Genomic DNA, 17,910 nt, shown 5'->3' with positions numbered 1-17,910 from the left:
CTAAATTGCATTGTAAGTTCACATTGTTGGGGTTTGGTGAGTCCGACTCACCGTTAAAAAAACCCGAGCCAAGGATCTCGCTCGCAATAATTAAAATCACAAAAGCATAACAAATAAACACAAAGGGTAAAATAGGAAATTTACCTTTGTTGCGTGCTTCGCCCGACCGATTGGGCTCTTACTTGAAAGCTAGCCCCAAAATTACGACGGCCTCCAACGGAGATCCACCCGCAAAATGACTACCGACTTTAAGGCCTGCTACCTCGGGGTTAGCGAGGCCCAACCAAGCCCGAGTATTATGTGAGTTCAAGGGTTTTTGCAATGCCAATGCCCTATTAAACTCCTACTCAAGCATCATTCCCAAAACTCCAAGTTGGGTATTTATACGGAATGATGAGAGTATGAAATTCTCTCCTATTAATGTGGGACTATGAGAATTTCACATTTTATTTTAAGGCTAAAATAAAATAAATAAGCAAACTAGTAATAAAAATCAACAAGTGTCATCAATACATGTGAAGGGAAGTGAGGACCACTTGGAGAGGGAGGGGGGAGCAAATTTGCTCCGATCCCCACTCTCTTTCTCTCCTTGAGCCACATGTCCCTCACCATTTAAAGCCCTCACTTGCTTCCCCTTTGCTCACGGCCCAGCTAGCACCGCACTGAAATGCGGGCTGTTGCTGCTAGCTCTCTCGGCCAGCACGCCCACGCATATACGTGCGGGCTGCTACTGCCGAGGGCTACTGCTAGCGCGCCACACACCTAGTGCGGGCTGCTAGTTGCAACGCGTCAGCACTCCACGCACTAAGTGTGGGCTGCTGGCCGCAGCTTGCTAGCAAGCCTCGCACTTGGTGCGGACTGCAAGCTTGGCTAACCCCCTAGCACTCGGGGTTCCGATGCTAGGGGTATTTTGGTCATTGTTGATTTATTACGATTTTGCCGTCTCGTCTTTTATTATTTTTGACTCAACTTCCGACGCTCGGTTTCGACGCTCTAAGCTCAAATTTCCGACGTCTAAATATTTATCACTCGGGCGACTCATTAATTCCTTCCGAATTAATTAATTCGTCGTGTCGATTCGTTAATTGCTTGGGTGTAACCCGAAGGGTTAAGTCAAGATTAAGCTGTAAAATTAATTATGCATTAATATTACTAATCGGAAGCGGCCTCCACCCAGGCATTCCGATCACTTGACCTTACTGAATATATTAGCTTTCTAATAATTCTGAACCCACTATCAGAATAGTACACTTGTTCGAAGGACACCATTCCTTTCAATCTCCCACTCGGACAAGTGAGCTTTAAGTGTATAGCCTCCTTTCCTACATCTCTTCATGTCTCTTCATGAACTATAGGGTAAGATTATTCGTCATCCCTATTACGTCCAGAAGTGTTTCTCGAAATCCGAGTTTGACTGTCAATAAGCAGAGGATTTCTAAAATCCATCTGAGCACGGCCATGCATTTTCACAGTCTCGCTCTTCGATAGGCCTTGTAAACAACAAGACATGTTCCCTATTGTTAGTAGGGGGACATTCCCAGTCTTGTAATGTAGCATCTCTTACTAAGAGGACCTACCCGTCTGATTGCCTTCGTTATAATCCCCATTTACGGTAGACGTTTAACCGACACCAAAACAGACTAGTAATCAAACAAGAGACCTCACAATACTCATGGTTAAGGAAAGAGTTCCGATAGCAATAATGAGAAATATACTTATGTCGATTATGAATCTCTTAAAGTATTCTCATAGGTCGATCTAGTATAGTTCTAAACCAATACCTGTGCAAATGATTTATGTCCTCGTAGCACAAGAAATAGTGCTATAAATCATACTACACACTAATCTCTATTGATCATTAATCGTCCACCATTTAAATGACCTTTATCAGGGATAATTTTCGATTAAGATATTCAACGTTCACTTAATAGGTGTTTCTTTATCCAAGATATTGTCTTGATACCCTATTTTGAATATTCTTTAAAATCAAAGGGACTCAATATTTAATTCTAAACCACAATTAAATAGTGTTGTGGAATATTTAAAAGTATTTTATTCCACTATGAAACCTCACAATGTTTCATCTTACGATAAATGGTTTTCCCAATTGTTTTAAGAGTAATACTCTTCATAAAACATTCATAGAAATCACACCCATACCTAATATGCTTGATTTCTTTCACGCAATTTGTGAATGTTGTCGTTCACTTATTGCATAGGTTTAGTCACAATTATTTTGTAAATCTTAGCATCTTCATTATCCACCATTTCCATAATAAGATGATAAAATTTTGAGAGTGTTAATGGATTACATGTGATTTAGGATTTATTGTCCAAGCAATGGCTCCCACTCATCTTCATGATTTGTGACCTTTAACTTGACAACCTACAATCATCAACGTTCAACAACGAATTTTCCATTTTACAGCTTTCTTATTATTGCCTTTAAGGCAACAATATTCTCAACATATATTTTAGTAGACTTCTTGACGACGCTTTGTTTGGGTTTTACTCCAAACGACTCACAATGATTTGGGATACCCTAATCACTTGTGATCTTGGAAATTCACCTTAAATTTCCGCACATTTTACATGGATGCATATCCATGTTACCATTCTCAAGCCACAACGCTTCTTGCCTCGTGCTTACAAATGGCTTCCTTGTTAAGGTTTCGATCCTTGTTAAGGTTTGTGCTTGCAACATCAAAATTCAAATATATTTGTTTCAATGCGTCAAGAACTCATCCTCTAGCTCATCCAAGTGCTTTGGATGTTCTTGACTATGATCTAATACTTAGATTCATGTTGATTGGTATTACATACGTACTTCACATGCTCTAAGCAAGTAAGTCGTGCGACGATTCCATATCGTAGCGTACATGATGGTTTTAATTCTAGAATGATTCTCAATCTTATTCCATCCATGTGACATTTAGCTCATTCAGTTACACTGAGTCTTGCCAAATTGTTCGCTATGTGATAAGGTTGAAAGTCTCTTACTAGAGTCTTTCTTGTTTGACTTAGTATTTAGCCTATCTTATACTTAGTACAAACATTTACTTAGTTTTATACATATGGGTCGAAAGCCTTTCAAAGTCCTTCATGTTTAACATGGTAAATTCCTTTACTCATTTAAACCTTTAATTAAGTCTATACCATAGAACTTGATTTCCAATATGTACTAAGTATCGCCTTTAGCTTGGTCCATTGTCAAAAATACTTTCAAATCTAATCAATTATCATTTGACAGTTGTAGGCGTCGTTCGAAGCACGCCTACGTTAAAGGATGTTGTGAATATGCTTGGCACTCATAGGAAGTGGGAATTGACATATACGATAAGGGACAACGATTAGGGACAAAGCAAAGTAAGGAGCCGCCAACAAGTTTATAAGGAACTTGTAAACCGTTCACGGATCATTATAAGCAAACCACGAAAAGGGACAACGAAAGGCAACAACGATTGACCCTTGAAGGTTACACCCCATTCATAATCCATGAGATTACTAACTCCATATGGTTCGGAACCACGAAAGAAGAATCGGGGATGATGGTACAAAATGAGTCATGGAGTCACGTTCGCCCGTATTGGCCTCTACTCGATTCTTATTGTGAAAAGTATTCCTGCGATCTTAAAGGTATGCAAATAAAATATTCAATTTGCTCTAAACTATTATTATGCTAAATTGGTTTAATATTACTGCACACATAATTCTAAAATATTGGTGATCACTTGATTAGACAACAAGATATAAAAGGAACCTAAACCGGTTGTCCAAATTATCTTATTAAGCGTGATTTTCAATTACATATTCCCTTTAAACATGCAATATCGTGATCATAAGTAATAATAAAATAAACATTAATATTGGAAGCAATTTATCAATAATAGCGTTAGTCAAATCAAATAATAATAAACCCTAATCATGATAATAGCAACAAGAAATAAAAATAAGTATGGTAATTAATTAAATTAATTAATTACTCACTGTAACACCCTAGAAATTCCTTTCCTTTAAAATACACTTTCCCCTCTTGAAAATACGTTTTAGGAATATCTAAGACATTACCGCCACCGTGAAAACGGCTAAGGCAACAATCAAAGATACACAGCGGAAGACTTGAAAGTCAAAACTAAGAAATATCACAATTTAAAAACCGAACTAACAAAAGTAAAGTTGCAAATCAACAAAACCAAGTTAAATAAAATCCACTACAACTTGGAACCACTTAAGGCCCTTATTCAAAAACCGATCAAATAAATAATAGTGTTAGTCCAACAATCAATAAAAACAAAACATCCAAAACATAATTATTACACATCCTAGTGGAAACTAGCATAATTCTCTCTTCACTCATGCCCCATCATGAACATGCGTCAATACCTGAAATGAGTATCTCTACTTGCCCCCACTACTCTCCATTAAAATGGATCATCGTAGGGCCAAGATAAAGACATAGCCAGACACAAACAACACACACAATCAGCAAAGCTGAGTACATAAGCGTATTTAAACACACTAACATGCAACGCCTAGCATCACACATACTTACCTCATTGCACCTGTTTACAAGCACACACAACAAACAACAAGACACTTTAACTAGACACTAAATAATTCATTTAGCGTTGATTACGCATCGAACGGGTTTCCAACTAAACCTACCTCAATAAATTGAGGCCCACTGACACGGGAGCTAACCGTGCCAGCATCACCTATGCCACACATTGGTGGCGGAATTCCAGCGCATAATAATAATAAAAGGAATATACAGCGTCCTGTACTCCATTAGAAGTTATGATCAAATATAAAGTCACATAACTCCCTCCATATGTTCATACTCAAGGTATATACGTTCCAAGAGTTTTGGTGCGTAATCTCTTTCACTTTACGTTATTTACAGATTATTAAACTTGGTGATGACTCCCACAGCATAATAATTCAATCCACAACAATCATTCAATCAAACAAACATACCAATTTAATTCTTGAATAATTAGTGACCACATATAATTTAATGTTGAACCCTTTTTAAAACTACCTCAGTGTCAAAGACACCTTAAACGCATAAAGCGCCACAATCCTATCCCTTGGTGTTAAAAACACCTTAAGTGCACAAAGGCACCAACATACTATTTATTCCTTGTGTACATAGACACTTATATAGCTCCTTCCTCATGCTTAATGCATCAATAAAAATTATATGAACCATAATAAAATTCCTTTTCAATAATCCAAACATAATTAAAATATTAGTTTGATTAAACATACTCACTATCATGCCATAAATAAATATGTAGTCCATATAATCATGCCAAAATATAATTTTCTAATCCATAGATCATCACAAATAATTCATGCTTCACAATTCAATCACCAACACCAATAATTCACAATTCAATACATGAACCTTAGCATGATACTACTTGTAATTGATTGAAATTAAGCCTAGCATGATTCTACATCATCAAAATATGCTAAGTACGCGAACGTACCTTGAATATGATCTTAAAATCGCCACGACTAGTAAAAATTGCTTACTTCAAAGTCTCCTACACATTAAAATTATAATAGTGTATCAAAGTCCACTCTAAACAAATTTCCAGCAATATATACTATTTTAAAACCCTTCATAAATTAATTAGAATAAGCTGAAATTATATTTAGAACACCATAATTAAGTCCCCTTTAATGGGTAATTTAAATTTCCTTTAAAAACATAATATTTAGGGTTCTACATAAAATTCCTGCACTATTTTTCTAATTAAAACTTGCTGAAAATTAGTCTTAAAGCACTTAAATTGAAGATCTAAATATTAATACATCATATACTTTCATAATTTCATAGATCAAGGACCTAGGGTTTCAAAAATTGGGGCTTTTTAATTAAAACCAAATCTGAAAATTAATTAACATGATTACTACATTCAAACATCAAAATTTAATCCCAAAACTCATAATTTATAATTAGATCTAAGCATAGATTAAATTAAAGCAAGAAAGATTAAATTTTTTTTTTCTCGAGAGCCAAACACGGCAGCAGCAGCCACCGTGGCAAGGCTGGGCTGCTGTCGCCTGCCGCCGCAGCTGCTGGCCGTGCGCTGGTGGCTGTGGTGGTGTGCGGTGGTGGTCCGGCCACGTGTGTGGCTGTGGTGGTGGCCGGCCGTGAGAAAGGGGAAGGGGAAGAGGAAGAAAAAAAAGAAAGAAAAGTAAGGAGAAAAGGGGAGAAGCTTACCTTGGGTTTTCTCCACTCTGGGCAAAGTTGATTTGCCTCATAAGTGGGATATTTATACCCCTTCTCTACCAACCCTTTTACCCTAAACTTTCCTCTTTTAATTTTCCTAATCCCTTCCCAAATAAAACTTGTTAAAAATTAAACTTTCTTAAATTAAAACCCCATCTTTTAAAATAAAAAATAATTAAATAAACTTTCCTTTTATAATAATATTAATTAAAATGCTTTAATTAAAATGATTATAACTAATTAAATATTTTATAAAATACATATTTTAAATAAAATACGTATAAAAATACGGGGTATTACACTCACATTCCGCGCGTTCCTTTAAATTGCTACATCATGAATAAATCGTTAGTAACTTCAATAAAAATAAATCAAATTGAAATTAAATTAAATAAAAAGTAGAGTTGATTTGGTCCAAACCCTCAGTTAATTATACCTTTCACACCTTGGTTTAAGTATAGAACTTCGAGTTAAGTATGGACTCCCAGTGCTTAGGGGAAGAATGGTGTAATTAGAAATATAGGTTTAAGGCTTAGAATATGAGAGAGAGAAGAGAATGATTTTTGGTGTAGAAGAGAGGAAGAGAAAATGATTTGGTGATCAAGCTTGTTGATGATTGAAAAAGGGGTGATATGACCTCTATTTACAGGGAAAAAAGAGGGGTCGAATCAAGAAAAGATAAGAATTCGAATTGGATAAAACTCTTGCGATAGACAGCAGTTTTTGCGGTTTTTGTTTTTATCATATCTTTAGATCTAGAAATGGGAAAAAGATAAATAAGATATCTTTGGAAAGCTCTTGAAGCCTAATTTCTAACCTAATTAGAATCAGATTAATATATTTTGTAGAATAAAAGATATGGCCGAAATAGTGGGACGGTGTCAGTTTTTGATAGAGTTTCGTATTTCGCTCATATCTTTTTCATTATAGTTCGGAATTAATATTATAATATATCATTGGAAAGATAATTTCAAGAGCTATCCAACCATATAAGAATTAGATAAAAAATATGAAGCAAGAAAATAATATCTGACAATCTTTGAACGTCTTTCAATTCGAATAGAATTAGGACTTTCAAAAAGAAAAGTTTTATTCAATTTCAAATACTTTAATCTTATCTTTTCAAAAAGAATAATTAAGATATTTTTGAAACTTATAGAAGCTTCTAATTAATACTAATTGGATTAGTAGTGGGATTAAATCCTTTGGGCCCTCCACATGATCATTGGGTCGTAGGTAAGGTGGGCTTAGGTTCGGTTTGGACTCAGTTTAGTATTTTGGCCATAACTTATTCGTTATAACTCCGATTTGGGCTTATAATATATCGTTGGAAAGATCTTTTAAATCCCCATCCAAATATTCAATAATTGGACCCATATTATGGACCAAAATAAACTGGTCTAAACGTTTTATAAAAAGGACACGAAATGAATGATTTTAATGGACACGAAATAGATTTTTTTGGGTTTAAAGGCACGAAATAAGTTATGGTTTGGTGAAAATGGGATATGAATTTGATTGGTTTATGAAATGTATTGAGATTGAACATGGATTTAAGCACTCCAAAGATTACATACTCAACCCGACCAATAATGGCGGTGAAAGGTTGTTCATCATCGGGTTTGGTTTTGGGGAGACATTTTTAGGTGTCTACAACAGTAACTTCACAATAGAGTTCATAAACTTCTCGTTGGACCTTTACTTTTGCTCCCAATAAACTTCTTATTCATCAGAATTTCTATGTTTCTCCATAAGCCAACCCTCTTATTAACTTTATGAGAAAACACGTTCCAATTCCTTTATGCAATGCTTCCTTTAATCCCATGACGGATTCCTTGAGATTGCTTTTAAATCTAGCGTTATTTAGATTTTCAAAAACCCTTAGACTATTTTATAGTCACTTCCAAAATCCCATATTAGGAAGGCGGTTTTTGTATCTATTTTTCCATATTTTATATATGCAAGTTTGCTAGATCAATCACGAAAAGAATTAAGCATTCCGATTGGTGAATTTTATTAAAATTAGCTCTGTGAATTTAATTATATCCTTTTCAACCAATCTAGCTATGTATGCATATACATTTTTACATTTAATTTGTTAGTTTTCTCCTTGAAAACTTATTTGCAATCGATGGGTCTTTCACCCTTCATGCAAATTAATCAAGTTTCAAACATGATTTTCAAACATGGAGTCTATTTCGGATTTTCATGGCCTCTAACCATTATTCGGAATTTGGATTTGTCGTAGCTATCTTACAAGATATTATTCTTTTACTATCTAATAGTAAATAGTATGCGTATAAGTCTTAGGTGTATTTCTAACTTAATAGAAATTATAGGATTCAATCCAATCCTTTGGTGAATTCTATACCTATACGCGGTAATTGCATCAAACAATGAGTTTTAAGGCGCTTCCAAAGCCCTTTTATTATGTTGATCTTACTCCAACATTTCTAATGTTTTGTGAGTAATGAATTCTCTTTTAAGGCACTTGTAAAGTCCTTTTGAGTATTCTTGATCAAGTATTCTCATGAAGTCCTTTTAAGGTCTTCCGAGATTCTCAGTTCTAGTTTGTTGGTAAGCTCGATGGTCATCGAGTTCATTTTCCTCCCACTTGTCGTTTTGGAAATGTGTTACTTTCCAGAAAAACACCATTTAGAGCAACAAACATTATGTTCTCAATTAGGTTGTGGAGGTAATGCCCATAGTCTCACTTGAATGCTTACAAGAGACATGTAGATTGTCTTTGGGTAAAAGTTCGTTGTTGAAACATACAGTTATTTCCCACTTGAGCTATCTTAGCTTATATTGAGCCATTCAGCTCCCACTGAGCCACCTAGCTTTCACTAAGCCGGTAAACTCCCACTGAGCCACTTAGCTCTCACTGAGCCAGTGAACTCCCACTGAGACTAAGAGCCTTAAACAAATACTTGAAAAGACATTTAGAAGTTATTTCTATCCATAACTGAATACGGCGTCCTTTTTTAGCTTTGACATTTTGTTCAGTGTAACATTAGTCATTTGTGCAAATCTTTAAGAACTTTATAGGAAGGGATGTGAACCATCATTGTTCGAGTCATTTTCAAATGACATCAAGGTCTCCGTGAAGAAATGCTATGTTCTTTGTGGATTTGGTTATGAAAAATTTCCATTCATAACTTTGAGATGGTCACGCTTGGCTCAAGCAAACATGGCTCGATCTAATCTAGACGTTTTGATATCTTGCCAAGTCGATTATGTACTTCACTGGACTCTTGAGCTACTCAGGCCAAGTTTGTTCACATTTGATGAATATAGCCATATCCTTTTAAATATTTTTTGTGAAACGTTGAAGTAATTGAGTCCTCTTTAGCTTTCGAACAATAGCTCTTTGCTTTGTCGGTTTCAACAAGTAAGACTTGCTTGTCTTAGAACGATTCCAAATCGATCAACTATCAAGAGCCTATCTAATAGAGCCTTGAGTATTTTCTTGTTGATGTGACATTACTAAAGATGTTCGGAACGCAAATCATTCCCATGACTTGAGCTTAGTGAGTTTATCATGTTAGATAGATGTTTGTTTATAATCAAGCATTCTTGACTCAAAGCTTGGATAACCATGCCATTCAAATAAATTTGCAACTATTGCTCTTTTACTTTGAACTCGAGTCTTTCCGTGTGTGAACGGATTATTTGCTGATTATGGAACATAATAATAACCATTATTCGTTCTAGCCTTTTGCTTAAAAGGTCTTTAAATAAAGAATACGACCTTACAATTTATGTAGCACTTCTTGCTTCATTCTAAGCTTGTAAGTCGATAACTTAGCTTAACTTCAATAGTTTGTGGTCACTTTCAAAGTGGGACACTCAAGCAGTATCCGATACTTGTGAAGATAATGAGTTGCTTCTTTCCTATAATAATATGAACTCATGGATTGAAATGGAATCTTATTCCTTTTCTTCGTTCCTTCTTTCCTAGATTTCTTATCATACAATATCTCATAATCTTACTTTAAGAACCATTTCTTAAGTGTCTTGACTTTTACACTTTGTTAGGCATTATCAAGCACCTAGTGCGCCGTAAAACAAAGTTCCATCTTTTCCTTTAATTCATGCTTGAATTACTACATCAATGAGTCCTACTCATTTATGTATGAAGCGAAAAGATACGTTGGTTGTCAAATATTGACAATTTGAGTTTCCAACTCTATACTTCATGTTTTATCTAAACTACCTAGTAATTTGAATACATGATGTCTAACCGTCCTTTCAGACTTTGTTATAAAAGTCATTTATGAGAATTGTATTTTAGAAATGCTTTTCCTTTCTTTGAGAACTATCCTCAAAGATTTCCTTTACCAAACATGGAAACAATATTATTTGATTTAGAATACTATAAATATAAGTGCAAAGTATAACCATTTATCAAGAACATAATAAGTTTGAAATTTAAGAGCATTCATGCAAACTTCAATCTTATTAAATGTCTTATTTACGCATAAAAAATTGTCCCTATTTGGCAAAAATAAGGCGATTCCAAGATCCAAGGGATCAACGAGTAGTTTAGGCATGCTTTGGCTTGTCCAAACACTTGTTATCCCAACATAAGCATTGCCTTGCTAATGGCTCCAAGCCATTCTTGGTTAGATAATCGTCGCATCCAATGCACCTTGACGATGTATCTCTTTTTCCACGGCATGTGAGGACTCCTCACTCATACCGATGAGTTAAACCAAAACCATCATGCACACCCGATGTGCCTTACCAACCTCAAAGTAGTAATGGTGCCTCGTTTTGGCGTAGCCCACCATCACACTCATTCGGTTTGTAAGTGTTGTTTTGGAAAGACAAGTTTTACTCAATATTATTAGGGACCTAGGATTTCTATGTTGGTTTATTTAAGTGAACTTTATTAATCATCGCAACATAATGAAAACCTAAACATGCATCTAACATATCATTCATATATAAGCACAAGCATGAATATATAAAGCATAAGTATAAGATGCATATTGGCAACTAGCATGACCCCTTGAATTCTTCAAGTCTTCAAAAGGTCTTCTCTTGCAGCTTCATAGCTTCGTCTTCCAAGAACCTCTGTCTTCAAGACTTTAACCAAAACTATGCAACTACTACTATCTACGATTAGGACTTATCTAAATATTAAGGTACAAAAAACTCAACGGCACGTAGACTGTATTTAGATTTACAAAAATATATCACGGCACGTAGTCCGTATTTTCTATCCTAATCGGGTCCCACTAGTTGCCATTTCATAAAACCTGTTAGAGAATATACATTCCATTCATCCATTCACTAAATGTGAATAACCCATGAATTTTACAACTGTAAACAAGTAACAATGCATAAAACACACGCGCGCACTAGTAACTAATCTAGTTGGTTAATCCGATTAACACGCCTAATTAAAACTAGTCAAAGTTGTTTAACTGATTATGTAATTGACGTAATTAATAATTGAAGCTCCTAATAAATTCTGCATCCATCTTAATTAATCCAATTAATTAATAAGCTGGTAGAACCAAAAATTTGCCAAAATTAAATTTTACCAATGCCGCTCAAACCGAGGCCTAGCCTCCAAAATTTTTTAATTAAAATAAACAAGATTAATTAAAATAAATGAAACGGCAAAATAAGCAAAATATTATTGCCTTATAATGTGGTATATGTGCTAATCAAGGGGAGTTGCGCATAAGCTTGCTAGCTATGCGCACCATGCTGCAAGCCTCGCAGCACACCCCCGCACACCATTGTTGCACCATCCCACACACGAGCAGCAAGCCCGCACCAAGAAGTGGTTAGCGCGCACAGATATGCTGTTGCGGCACGCTGCTGCTTGGCAGTGGTACTTGCTGCCTCGGGCGCACCAGCCACATACCATTAGTGGCGTGCACCAAGCATCAGCCCTCGGTAGTCACATGTGGGCTGCACAGCAGCCCGGCTAGCCGAAGGATGTTGTCTTGGTTTGCATGAGTTAATAATTAATTCAAAATTACTTTTAGAACTAATGTAATGTGCAAAATCATAATTAATTCTAAATTACTTTTAGAACTAATGTATTGTGCAAAATGAAAATTAAACAAGTCTAACTTCTTTAAGTAGATTGGTTTAATATTGGTGCAACAAAATAAATAAGGCAATTTCTCATTATTAATTTAATCAATTTAAATTAATCTTGAGATTTTGACAAAGTAAGAGGGAGTTGGAAAAATATGAACTTTAATGTTCAAAATAAAAAATCCAACTTCTAACACTTGTGAATCCTTGAAAAATTATACCTTCCAATATGAAGATAAACAAATTTCTATGACAAGATTGAAACTTTATGTTTTCAATCAACCAAAAATGATTAAAACAACAAAGTTCAACATAAAAATTCATGGAATTTAATAACTTTAAAGTTTCAATCACTTAACATAATTAAAGATTGAATATTTAGCACTTTAGAAGCCTCAAAAAACAAAGATTTCACACTACAATGCAATTAGTTTGCAATTAGGTGAAAAGTAATTAATCTTTTAAGGCCAAAATACTACCAAGTAAATATGCTTTAAAAAGATCAACATTGCAGAAAAATAATGCAAATAAATCAATACATAATCACCATATTATGCCATCAAATTCAAGGTAAGAAAGACTTAAATTTTTTTCGTCAAAACGAAAAACCCCTCGAAAAAGGCATTTCTGGTTCGAATTTGGCTAAAATAACAGGTCCCAGAATTCTTGGTTCAAACTCTTCGCTACTGGTTGAAAGATGCCACCCAAAATTCAATATTTTTAGGCGAAAATATGGGTTTTGGGCCAAAATTTGCATTAAAAACGGGATTAAAATAATAAAACCGAGCCACTAATCTAATTAGCAACTTAAAACCAGAAAAATAAGCCATAAATAACCTTGAAAAATCATGATAATAAAAATAAACAAGCGGGGCTCTGATACCACTATTGGGGTTTGGTGAGTCCGACTCACGGCGGAAAAAACCCGAGCCAAGGATCTCGCTCGCAATAATTAAAATCACAAAAGCATAACAAATAAACACAAAGGGTAAAATAGGAAATATACCTCTGTTACGTGCTTCGCCCGACCGATTGGGCTCTTACTTGAAAGCTAGCCCCCAAATTACGACGGCCTCTGACGGAGATTCACCCGCAAAACGAGTACCGACTTTAAGGTCCGTTGCCTCGGGGTTAGCGAGGCCCGACCAAGCCCGAGTATTATGTGAGTTCAAGGGTTTTTGCAATTGCAATGCCATATTAAACTCCTACTCAAGCATCATTCGTAAAACCCAAGTTGGGTATTTATAGGGAATGATGAGAGTATGAAATTCTCTCCCATCAATGTGGGACTATGAGAATTTCACATTTTATTTTAAAGCTAAAATAAAATAAATAAACAAACTAGTAATAAATCAACAAGTGTCATCAATACATGTGAAGGGAAGTGAGGACCACTTGGAGAGGGGGGGACCAAATTTGCTCCCCACTCTCTTCCTCTCCTTGTGCCACATGTCCCTCACCATTTAAAGCCCTCACTTGCTTCCCCTTTGCTCACGGCCCAGCTAGCAGCGCACTGAAATGCGGGCTGTTGCTGCTAGCTCTCTCGGCCAGCACGCCCACGCACATACGTGCGAGCTGCTGTTGCCGAGGGCTGCTGCTAGCTGCATCGCGCCAGCACGCCACGCACTAAGTGCGGGCTGCTGGCCGCAGCTTGCTAGCAAGCCTCGCACTTAGTGCGGGGTGCTAGCTTGGCTAACCACTTAGCACTCGGGGTTCCGATGCTAGGGGTATTTTGGTCATTGTTGATTTATTATGATTTTTCTGTCTCGTCTTTTATTATTTTCGACTTGACCTCCGATGCTCGGTTTAGACACTCTTAGCTCGAATTTTCGACGTCTAAATATTTATTACTCGGGTTAGTCATTTATTTCTTCCGAATTAATTAATTCGTCATGTCGGTTCGTTAATTGCTTGGGTGTGACCCGAAGGGTTCAGTCAAGATTAAGCTGTAATATTAATTATGCATTAATATTACTGATCGCATGCGGCCTCCAGCCTGGCATTCCGATCGCTTAACCTTACTGAATATATTAGTTTTCTAATAATTCTAAACCCATTATTAGAATAACACACTTGTTTGAAGGACACCATTCCTTTCACACATTTATACGGACAATTGATTTGTGGCTTGCAATCGTCGATTGAGTTGTTTTGTGACGTTCCTAGCTAGAGTCTCTCATAGTTGACGCTAGTTTGACCTCTAGGAGATTAGCTTGACATACTCTTTTGATTGCATAATTGATTTTCCCTCGCATCACTCGACTTAGTCAATCCCAATCTCGATTAGTTGAATCCATTGCAAGTATATATGGATCCTAAACCCTAGTGCTTGATATATTTGATTTTAATCTCGTTTGTTTAGTTGTCTTAACATATACACACCTCTTTTTCGCCTCTTCGGAATAGCTTAACTCTAGCAATAGTGTCCGCCCCCCATTCCTTAGTGGTTCGACCCTCGACTTGCTACTATACTAGTATAAGGGTGCGAGTGATATAAATTTTGTTTGGCCTAGGGAAGGATTAGTTTCAACGACCTACTCTTCGCCCCTTGTCAAAATGGCGACATTGCCGAGAAATGGCGTAGTGATTTTCTATTATTGTTGAGTGTATTCCACTTAATTCAAAAATGCAAATAGATTTTTCACTTTTAGGCTACATTTGTAGCCGTGCTACTAATAATTCCGTTTGAGATTGTGTGTGCAAGTGAACATGGGAGAAGCTTCAAGGGTAAAATTGAAGGAGTTGGGCAGTCCGGGTGCATACAAGTATGAGAGCGGGATTGCTCCATTATTGCTCCCGAATAGTGATTTTGAAATCAAGCCAGCAATGATCACCTTGATCGAGAGGCGACAATATAGTGGTACAACAAATGAAAGTCCTCTCAACCACCTTAAGAAATTCGGGAAATATTGCAACACAATTAAGGTGAGTGGGGTTGCACAAGAGTTCATAAGGCTCAAATTATTCCCCTTTTCTCTCATAGGGCGAGCCTTGGAATGGTTGGACAAAGAAGTCAAGCCGAATCCTCTAAGGACATGGGATGAAGTTACCAAGGAATTTTTATCCCACTTCTACCCACAAAAGAAAACGGCAGAGATGAGAGCTTTAATCCAAAGTTTCAAGCAAATGCCTAGAGAGAGCCTCAATAAAGCATGGGAAAGATATAAGGATTATCAAAGAGAATGTCCTCACCATGGAATTCCGACTAACCAAATTATTCAAATTTTTTATGGTGGTTTGAGCCCTCAAGGGAGGTCAAGTCTTGATGCCGGAGCCGAAGGCCCAATTATTAACAAGACGGTGGAAGAGGTTGTGGATGTAACAGATGATGTAGTGAGGAATTACATGAATTGGCAAGAAGTTGAGAAAGAATCAACAAGCGAGGGTGGCTCGATTGATCAACTCAATGCCGTCAACAATTTGTCCACACTACTTTCGGAGTCAGGGAAGGAGGTGATTTCTATCAAGGCTAAGCTTGAGAATGCTTCTTCACAAGCACAAAATCTTCCCTCCCAATTGAAGGGGAGAGTTACATCTTCTTAATCTAACCCTCTTTTTTCTTCTTGTTGCATGATTAGAGAATGTTTGGTTTGTGATTTATGGGGAAAGAATGATCATGATACTTGTATTTGCCCTAATGTTCCTTGTGATGGAAATGATGGATTTGAGAATGCACATGTGAATTGTGTTGATAATAATGATTTTGGACCTAGATTTAACGCTCAAAAGAGTGTTCGGAATAGGAATTATCACAACCAAGGTAGCTATGATAATTATAACCAAAATAATGGTTATAGAAATCATAGAGTTCAAGGGTTTCGTGGTTACCATAACAAACTTTGGTTGTAATTAATGATCAAAGTCACAGCCAGGAATATGGGGATCATAACCAAGGTTATGGTAACCATAATCAAAATTTCGGCCAAAATCATGGTAGGGGTAATTGGAGTAACCAAAGTAGGGGAAATTTACAAAACGATGCTCAAAGGGGTTCCCCACCCGAATTTACTCCAAAGACCCAATGCCAAGGTGATGATTCCTATGATCAACAATTTCAATCTATGAGTAGGCTAGAGAATTTCATGGTAGATCAAGCCAAGAAGTTGAACGATTACATATCGTCTTGTAACAAATGTTTCATGACATATTAACTCATGGAAAGATGCTTGAGACCCAAATCATTCAACTAGCCAACTCTTTGAAAGATTGTGCTAGTCCTTCTTCTTTACCCTCACAAGGAATTAATCCTAGGGAACCGGTTTGTTTAATCACCATTAGGAGTGGTAAGGTCCTTGAAGAGAGTGTTCCTAGGAAGAGTAAGAAGGGTGAAAAGAAGAGTGATTCGAGTAAAGTGAATAAGCATGAAGAGTCTATGAGTGAGAGTTTTAATGCATGAGAAGCTTAAGGAGAAAGAGAGGAAGCAAGATGAGGTTTACAAACCCAAACTTCCATACCCCCAAAAGTTCAATAAGCACAAATTAGATGAACAATTTGGACAATTAATCGAGATGCTTAAGAAAATTCATCTTTCTATTCCTTTCACCGAATTTATGGTACAAATGCCAAACTATGCTAAGTTTCTTAAGGAAATTTTGAGCGGCAACAGAGATTGCAATATTGTGGAACCGGTGAGTTTAGGGGAGTATTGTAGCGCCTTTATCCATAATGACTTACCCCAAAAGTTGAAAGACCCTGGGAATTTCTCCATACCTTGCAAAATTAAAGGAAAATTATTCCAAAATGCCCTTTGTGATCTTGGTGCTAGTGTTAGCATCATGCCTTATTCCGTCTTCAAGAAGGTTAAGTTAGGTGAGCTCCTTCCATCGAACATTACCCTTTAATTGGCCGATTGATCTATTAAGTTCCCAAAGGGTATAGTTGAGGACGTTCCCCTCGAGATAGGAGAATTCACTATCCCCGTTGACTTCATTGTGCTAGAGATTGCGGAAGATGACCACATTTCTATCATTTTAGGGAGACCTTTCTTAGCTATTGCGAGGGCTTTGATAGATGTTAAGGGAGGCCGTATTACTTTGAGAGTTAGTAACAATGAGGAAAGTTTTGAGCTAAAACCGATGCATGAGTCTTTGTCTCTTGTGAAAGGAATCATTTGTGTTAATTCCCCTCGCCCCATTGAAAATGTATGCATGATTGATTCTTCAACTAACAATGTTCTTGAGAATTGTGATGATGTGCTTTTGAGTTTTGATTGCAAGAAGGTTAGTGAAGAGAAAATGAAGTTTCCCAAGCTCATGGACGAGGAGGAAATTGACATTCCTCATTGGTTTGAGCTCTATCCCCAAGAGGAGGATGATGATCCTAAGATTGTGGATGGTGTGAAACTGTCTACAAAGAGGAACAAGGCAAAGAAAAAAGAAAGAGCTTCTAGGAAAAAGAGAATGGGAATGAAGTTAAAGAAAGAGCGACTTGCTTTTGAGGAGTCATCGAATGAAGTCTCATCAAGCAACAACGAGGACTTGTTAAAAATTGAAGAAGAATTTGTACTTTCCGCCACTTTGAAGAAGGTGGTGTTCTTTGACCTTCCATGATTTGGAGGAAGGGTCGAGCTTAGGACCATAAGCAAGCGCTTCATGGGAGGCAACACG

The 17,910-nt window shown here is 36.6% G+C and overlaps 1 pseudogene; it reads right to left on the bottom strand.

Moving 5' to 3' along the window:
- Positions 1-15,390: 15,390 nt before the first annotated feature.
- LOC145612837 (small nucleolar RNA R71) lies at positions 15,391-15,504 on the bottom strand (annotated as a pseudogene).
- Positions 15,505-17,910: the final 2,406 nt, after the last annotated feature.

Source organism: Chenopodium album, chromosome 24, assembly GCF_948465745.1.
Source record: "Chenopodium album chromosome 24, dcCheAlbu1.1, whole genome shotgun sequence".
Taxonomy (NCBI): Eukaryota; Viridiplantae; Streptophyta; class Magnoliopsida; order Caryophyllales; family Amaranthaceae; genus Chenopodium; species Chenopodium album.
The sequence above is the reverse complement of the archived record's forward strand: the minus strand, read 5'-3'. Positions and strand labels throughout refer to the sequence as shown.